The sequence below is a fragment of the Haliotis cracherodii genome, unplaced genomic scaffold (assembly GCF_022045235.1).
Source record: "Haliotis cracherodii isolate W230 unplaced genomic scaffold, xgHalCrac1.p SCAF_20, whole genome shotgun sequence".
Lineage (NCBI taxonomy): Eukaryota > Metazoa > Mollusca > Gastropoda > Lepetellida > Haliotidae > Haliotis > Haliotis cracherodii.
The window spans coordinates 18,400,109-18,409,306 of record NW_027266276.1 but is presented as its reverse complement, the minus strand read 5'-3'; the positions used below and the strand labels follow the sequence as shown (position 1 = coordinate 18,409,306).

The window sequence follows — 9,198 nt, the reverse complement described above, 5'->3', positions numbered from 1 at the left end:
TATATACTTTCCAATAATATGAACTACTGGACATTTGCATTCCAGACAAGGGCGCTCACTTGACTTTACTTGCAACATTCGGGTGCTTCCATTTTACGATTAATGTAGAAAAGTAGTAAACTTACAATAACAGCACTTTTATCGATGGCTAGGCAGTGCATTGATCGTTTGGATTTGTTGACTTTAGATACTGTTGGAAAGACGGTCAACTCGAGTTGAATGTTATACAATTCGGTTACACTGTATGAAGCAATAAGGACGTTGTAACAATTTTGATACAATGTATACGTTTTTGAATTTGCGACGTCATCACAGTGCGGCAAAGAGCGGTATGCAAAGCCAGCTGACGGCCAGCGTTAAACATGGTTGGCCAATGTTACCTCGTTTAACTTGTTTACGTCATTCTTCGGTTGGCCAAAGTTGCCCATTCCTACTCAAAATAAATACAGTTAGACGCTGCTGTGTCGAACTTTGATGTGACGAACTTATGGTTGTCCCGAAGTAAAAGCTTGGTCCCTTATTTATTTATCATTTTCGGCTGTGTCGAACTTTAGATAACTCGAACTATTTAAGTTTCAAATATATTTTCCAATGGGTTGGTATTTTTGCTATTATACGAATATTTGTCCAACGAGTAACTGAAGGGCAATATAGTTGTCAGAAACAGCTTAGCTTTGTTATAGTGGGTGTGACTTAAAATTAAACGTCTCATCGGCATTATTTCAGCCATATAGCGACAGCTTTGTTTATAGAGTTGTATTACGTGACAGCTAGGAGTTTTATCGTTCAACAAGTCTATCCTCATCTAACATAAGACACCCTTTGTCATTGTTGTTTGAGGACGCTTTGTCTTTTCGTAATACGAGGGCTGGTCAAAAAGTCTAACAAACAAACCAACAATTTTTTATTTTATTTTTCAACATAATCTCACTGCATTTCTCATATCGATAGTGAAGCTTATCAATTCCAGTCAGGAAAAAGTTTTCTGAAGCCACCCTGAAAACCCCACACACGGCTATAGGTCATCGCTGTGGCCATAGCTCTTTCCATGCACGAAGGTACCGTGTTCTGTCAGTTCAGGAGACAGGTAGAAATCACTTGGTGCCAGGTCTGGCGAGTATTGAGGGTGAGAAAGCTCTTCGAACCAACATTGTCGCACAGCAGACTTTAAAAGTCGAGAGGTATGACAAGAGGCATTGTCATGAAATGGTAGAACTCCAGCAGTCACCATTCCTCGACGCGTTTCTTTGATAGAATATCTCAAGCGATGAAACAAATCAGCATAGTAGGCACCGGTAATTGTATTTGACTTTCTAAGTAATCAACATGGATCACACCCTTTGCATCCCAGAATACAGAGGCCATAACTTTCTTCACTGATCTTGAAGACTTGAATTTCTTGGGTGCTGGGGTAGTGGTATGGTGCCATTCCATGCATTTGACTCGGGATCGTAGTGGTAAACCCATGTTTCGTCAACCGATACTAATCTCTTTTGGAATTTGACGAAATCCTCAATTAGCTCCATATTATTTCCTCTGGCAATGTGAGTTCTTTTTTTCTTAAGATCAGAATCCGTAAATGTTCATTCATGAATAATAGTTTCAATGGATCCATGGCTTAGACCTGTGTCTTCCTCAAGTTCAGCACTGTCTATCAGACAGTATATGTTTTCTATCTCCTTCTCTAAAGTCAAAAACTTAATTACTGCTCGGTACTCGTTCGTTTCCATTTCTGTGTCCATTTGGACCCCTATCGCGTTTAACTGGCTGTCGATAATATACAAACGGCCTCAACAGACCAAATACACTTGCAATGAACTGCTTAAACAATGTACTACATTGGCCAGTTCACTTTGTTATGGCCCATAATTGAAAGTTAGTCAGACTCAGAACTTTTTGACCAGCCATCGTTTGAACTCGGGTTGCCGGATTCAACTGATGACAAAGGCGTTGGGGAAGCCTAGTGGTTATAACGATAGTTCGTCTCGCCAAAGTATCGGGTTCGAATCCCCAAATAGGTACCACAAAAGATAAATGCATGAAGTAAAATGTATTGAAAAGATAAAAATCTCAACGAATTCAACATAAATTCGATATTGATAGACAGTTGGGAAGTAAAAACAAGCTTTCAACGTAATGGACAAAGGACACATATAACTTAAATCAATCAAGTTCAGTGACACGTCGCACCAAGGGCGTGAAAACTCAGTCGTCTGATGACGTCACGTTAGATACGTCGCCATTCTTCTTGGAGGGCCTGGATAAGTTCTTGTCGCTTGGCTGAAGGATGTCGTCGCTGTCGATCACCACGATCCATTACCTCCCAGAGGTGTTCTAATGGGGAGCGTGCAGGCCACGGCAGCACGTTCACGTTGTTGGCTGCAAGGAAGTTCTGTACGATTCGGGCTTTATGAAGTCTAGCGTTGTCATGCTGAGATAGGACACCACGTGGCAGCTGTGGACAAAAAGGTAGGAGTGGGACGAAGAATGGCATCCATCTGAGGCTGAACTGTTAATTTCAGTTAACGACGGCCAAAGGTGGTCTCTCCTGCCCACAAATTCCTCCTCTCACCTTGACACTCCCTCCACCATACCGTACGACCTCCTGAATGCAACATGCTGCCTTCGACGGTAAACATGCCGACTTCCATAAACTCTGAACATACAGACCTGGCTTTCATCAGTGCAGATGACCCTTTGCTAGTCACGTCGCGGCCATCTCAATCTCTGACGACGATGTTGCGCTGTCAATATAACTGTCCTCTGTAAGGTTTGTAAGCCTAAATTTCTTCAATGGCCTGACCACTGTCTGTAGAGTAAGGCATTCGTCACTGATGACGTCACTTGTATCGATTCCGGAGATGCAAAGTACGCAAGTATCGGTCTTCATTGGGCGTAGTTAGCATGGGTCTGCCTGTTCTTGGCTTGTCTTATGTCTGTAACGTTGCATCAGATTAGTTACAGCAGCACAGGAGCAACCAATAGTTCCAGCCATGTGGTCATGGATGGCTCCCATGGGTATCATACCCAGAGCCCGCTTACGTCATGGCATTTCTGTAGTGTTTTTAATTTTGTCGGTGTGAGTGTCCAACATGCCGTCCGTAGTATTTATATACCCCTACTGCACGTGTAAATTCGGCTGCCCCAGCGGCACGTGTTTTTTCGCATTTTCTAAAAAAAAGGCTTGCCGTGGACGTATATCACTTACTGCTCTTTCTTTTAGTATACATGCAGATTCTTAAAACAGGCTCGTCACCCTTGTCTGATGATCCTGCTAAATGAATACAAATCTTGTAAACGATCAATTAAAAAAGATGGACGTAAGCAGGTTTGAAACCAGATATTTGTTATCTATAAACAGTTAAGTGTAGATCTTATCTGGTTATGGTGCAGCATTGGACATGTACGGGACGAAAGGCACCTTTCGATGTATGCCTATTTAGTCTCACCTATTCACGAAAGCCTCTTAGCGCAACGAAACCCTAACCGCTACGACCTAGTTTAGGATGTCCTAGCGACATGTTTTACGACCGTTTCATAAAGGCATCGTAAGCCCCTCTTAAGATGAGAGTGAGATTACGATTTACGACATCCTAATATGCATAGCAATACTATGCAATTCAAGGTATTTAGAAGTGATACAGATAAGGAGGAGAATATATGGATGTCAACCTCTTAATTATGAGGAACACAACGTTTCGGAGTATATGCTTACTCCTTCATCAGGTTAATGAATGCCATGAGGTAGAGAGCATATATATGTACATGAAAGGTCAACAAAATTAATAAGATGAGACAAGGTGGAAAATAACAAAGGGTAGAAACTAACAAGGGAAGCCAACAGATGATTGGCGCTGATAGGTGATTAGCAATACACAATGGAAGCCAACACTTTACAGAAATTAGCGCTGATGGTATGGAAGCCAGTACTGGACCATCTCAAGGAAACCTTCACCTCCCTCAACAGCTATCCTGCCCACCTAGTCTCCAATACAATCCGCAATACCCTCAAGAACTCCTACCCCAGGCCAAAACATCTCCTTCGCCCATCAGAATCACCATACCCTACCAAGGCCCTGTCACTCATAAGAACAAAGACAACATAGATGTCACCTTCACTAGTGGGAAGTCCATCAAGACCCATCTACAAGCTAATGGCAGAGGCACAAGCAGCGCAAGTCCCAACCCCCGAGGATGAATATACCAGATCCCCTGCAACTGTGGTCACCAGTACATTGGAGAAACCCTCAGACCCCTCAACACCAGACTCAAAGAACATCGGACCTCTGTTAACAAACTCGACCTGAAATCCGCTATTACCTAACACATCTTGAAGAACCAAAACCATAACATCATGTGGGAAGCCACCAAAGTCCTGTCTACCAACAGGCGACAAGGAAAACTTCAAGAAGCCATTGACGTCAGGAGACACCAGCCAGTCATGAACCGTGACCAGAGAACATATCTACCTAGTGCTTGGGACTTATTGCTTTGATTCTTGTTGATCTTTCTCGGTTTCTATAATTACCTAGCTGGCTTAAATTTGCGCTTGCTATGTCCATTCTTTCACCTATAGGGGCGGTCGGGTAGCCTAGTGGTTTTAGGGTTCACTCGTCACGCCGAAGACCCGGGTTTGACTCCCTACATGGTTACAATGTGTGAAGCCTATTTCTGGTGTCCCCCGCCGTGATATTGTTCAAAACGGCATAAAGCCATACTCACCCACTCACTCTTTCACCTATCAGTGCTAATTACCCCCGGCCTCCCGTTTGCCCAGTGTCCATTACCTATTACTTATCTATGATAACTTAAGTACTGGCTTCCATACCATCAGCGCTAATTTCTGTAAAGTGTTGGCTTCCATTGTATATTGCTAATCACATTTAACATCCCAAACTGGACCCTAGAGGAGATATCACTTGGGTGAGATCAAGCGATATCTACACGGGAGCCGACTGTATTTTAACAGATACTGCTACAAAAAGGACTACAAAGATATAGGCACTACGTCAGCAGTTCAACTCCCCTTAAACTACCCCACCCATAAGTTCCTAAATATATCCATTTACCCACAATAATCCCCAGTCGACCACACTGTTAAAACTACTTTTTACACTTAAGACACTGCTTATTACTGTCTACAAACTGACAGTTGGAAGAATGAATTTGGATGATAAATAGAATCTCACCCTTAAAAATTGTGTCTTTTGATATCAAATATATCAACACTCGTTGATGTATCTGATAACAAAAGACACTCGGGTGAGATTCTCTATATCAGCGCCAAATGTCTGTTACACATCGACATTCCACCAATAGCTCCTGAGTGTGATGGTTTGAAGCGACAACAAACTGCATCGGCAAAAAATTGTAACTCTCTTGTGTGGAAACACGGAAGATTGTAATATTAGAGTTGTTCCCCTTCGAAACGGCAGACGACAGAACTATATATTATGGGCGCTTCTGCACTAAAGATAAGAAAACGAAACTTCTCCTCGGCTGACATAGATGTCATTGTGCCAGGTGTTGAAAGTACTTTTGACACGCAGAATTCCGCCTATACGAATACAGTGACAAATAATGCAAAGAAGATCTGGAACAATATCAACACGAAGTTAGCGCCTTTTTTCTGATGATACGTTAAAATGAAACTCATAAGATCTAAAAGTGAGGCTAATATTATAAGTTGATGTATATGATTTTCACGCATGAAAGTAGGGGGACATTTTGTTAATATTCATTCATTCATTTATTTCAACTTACATATTTTTTTCCTGAATGTTCATAAACGTAAGAAGAAGTTGTCATGTGTTTCAAGGGTCATAAATTTGTGACATTTACTGAAACAAATTGGAAATAGGGGAAAAGTTTTTTGAGAGAAGTGGTTAAGATGGCCATATACTGGATTACATAATGTAGTAATAGTTAAATTAGCTCAGATTATTTTCATGTTTGTTTTCTCTTTATAACATAAACGACTACTAACCACCACTTCACCTCAAAATTTTATTAACCTCTCACAGGAGAGTGGGTAAGTGATTTTTCCTCAAAACCACATCATCAATCTTGCCAGTTTTCGTGGCATAACAGGAAGTGTTATAATTTATGAACACATAAAGTAACAGTACAGTCTTATTTTCAAATAAAAATACCAATTAATTTCAAATATGTTTCACAAAAAACACCCTTACTTATCATTATTATAATAACAATAATATTAAATATCAGGTAACATAACCCAGAATGATGAGGAAGCACAAATGAAATGGACGGATATGAAGGGAAGTGTCAGGAAGGCAGAGTCAGCCAGGAGGCTGAATGCTAGGAGAACTGGTGGTGGACCACCCCCAGATGACCTAACTGCAACGGAAAAGAGGGTAAATAATTAACGTAGATTCATGTTATTATGAAGACTACAAACAAAATGTTTCAATATGTAACTGATAAAGTAATGTTGTCTTGAGTTTTGAAACATATTGAGTTTTGGTAACAATAGACATAATTCAAGAAAAACTAATTGTGTATTACACATTTTAAAATAATCTGTTATTATAGTAATATATAGCCAATTCCTTCTTTAAAAAGATTCTACAAACTAATTACTTCCTGTGCTATTGAGGGGATCTCAGGAGGCATGGAAACACCTGGTAATGATGACACTTCCTTCTTGTGATTTATGTACATGTGTATTAAAGTCAATAAAGAATGTAATTTAATCAAGTTATATGTTTATGTGATGGTAAATGTATAGAATATTGACAGTATTTGTTCATTATAACACAAATGAAAATGATTTTTTTCCATTAATTTAACAGTGTTTAGCATGATTCCTTCAGTAGCTGATGAAGCTTAAGAAGCTACACAGGCATTAGTCTTTGGTAAATATTGCTGCAAACTCATTGCTTTCTTTGTTTTGAAGATGTAAATATAATAACTTTTGCCAAATTCAAAACCTTTTATGTTAAAGTGTGGCTCTTCTATGTCATATTTATTTAACATTTCTTAGTGTGTGTTGTAATATCTTGTTGATAACATTTTAATTTATCTGTAGACACTATTGCTCCTTTTTGCCTCCTGCATATTGGCAACTTCCCCTTACATATTAAATATATTATAAATGATTTGTTGTTGTTGGTTTGTTGTTTAACGCCGCACTCAGCAATATTCCAGCTATATGACGGCGGTCTGTAAATAATCGAGTCTAGACCAGACAATCCAGTGATTGACATCATGAGCATCGATCCACGCAACTGGGATCGATGACATGCATCAACCAAGTCAGCGAGCCTGACCACCCGATCCCGTTAGTCGCCTTTTACGACAAGCATAGTCACCTTTTACGGCAAGCATGGGTTGCTGAAGACCTATTCTACCCCGGAATCTTCACTGGTCATATTATAAATGAACTCATGTATAAAAAAAACATAAATGAAATTACTCAATACCCTTAACGGTCAGGCACAATCAACCAATACCTTCAATACAAATAGTTTAATGGACTCACAACTGATAAATATCAGATTCTCCACAGGAAGTGTTTTACACTCCATTGACAGCTACGAGCACAGGAGAAGCTGATTGTGGAACTAACACAGGTATGAAAAAATATTAATAATAAAGACAATCAAATGTTACACTTTGCAATTTACACTGACATGATGAATAAATTCGTATACTTGGTGCTATATTATTCACAAAATCCAAGTTTATGCTGTAAATACATGTGAACAAACAGAATACCGGTATCCCATGTGAGATGTTAACAGTTATAATTATCTTAAAAAATGATATACATTCCAGAAAAGAACCAAGCCAGTCTGGAGGATATAATGATAACTCTTGCTATCAGTATGTATTAAACATTATGCAACTTTATTAAATAGTAAATTAGTATTAACATTAAAATCAATTCTAGTTAATAACAATACAAATTTTATTTCAAGGAAAACCTAAAGGGATCAAGAAAACATCTAATGAAGGTATGGTATTTATTTGTTCATAATGTAGTAGTATCAGTATTACATGTGATCATAAATGTTTAATCAAATAATATTAATGAACATCCAAACATCATTAATTTAACCGAAAATTGTTTGAATATTTTCTGAAGACATTCTGGGAGAGATAAAGTCCTTACAAGCCCAGGAGGAGAGAAGAAAAATCTCTCCTTGAGAAAAATTCTGTCTGTACAGAGGGACTTCGGTGACATCCAAAGACAGAGGCTGGACCTGGAAAGAGAAAAAAACAGGAGCGATTGACAAATCAACTATGACACAATGACGTTTATTATCTGAAAGTACAAGCAAGTCTAAATTGTTTGTTCACATTGCAAGGTTTAAGGACGTCACAGATATTTAGAGGCTTTCGTGGAACGGCCCCCAGACCAGGAACATGGAGATATATAAGTGGAGCAAGTGCACACTCTATGTGGTTGTGTTGCTGAGCAGTCTACGAGGCCGAGTTCATGGTGTGATTGATTTGTTACCAGCGTTCAATACAAAGTCCAAAATCTATATATATATATATATATATAAGGCGATGCCATTTGAATTGGTCATGCCGACACCCCCACCCCCCAAAAAATAAAAAAATAAAATAAAATAAATCGATCAAAATTAATTAAATAAATAAATAAATAAAAGTTGGAACCTGATCAGTACGATTAGTTCGTTGACGACGAAATAAATATATTTCCCTGTGTCTCTGGTAATCTTCGTATGTTCAGTGCCTCTTCTCAGTAATGGCATTTAAATTTAGATTTAAATTCACAACCCACATAGCTCAAGGGAGGACCATTTTAGGAGGATATTTTATTCCCAGCTTAAATACTCGTGATTAGCAAAGAGAAACTGTATATTTTCCTTAATTTCGTTGTTATCACCAGCCCATGAGACTGTAGTCGCTAAGTACGATACAGCACAGTTGGCTACTACACGAATACAGCAAGTACGATACAGGACAGTACTACATGAATGCAGCATGCACTATACATAACATTACTACACAAATAGTACTACAAGTAAGATATAGAAAAGTACTCCAGGAATACAGCATGCACTATACCAGCGTTAGAAATTGGCACTAGTCCTATAGTCCTCGACAAACTGCCCAATAGTTAAGGTATCCTAAGGACTAGTAGAAATTTGCCCCTTTAAGGGTTTTGCTATATGTTATCATTATAAGGACTAGTGGACTAAA

The 9,198-nt window shown here is 39.1% G+C and overlaps 1 pseudogene; it reads left to right on the top strand.

Annotated features, from left to right (window-relative positions):
- The first annotated feature begins 5,453 nt into the window (after nucleotides 1-5,453).
- LOC139470056 (uncharacterized) lies at nucleotides 5,454-8,258 on the top strand (annotated as a pseudogene).
- Nucleotides 8,259-9,198: the final 940 nt, after the last annotated feature.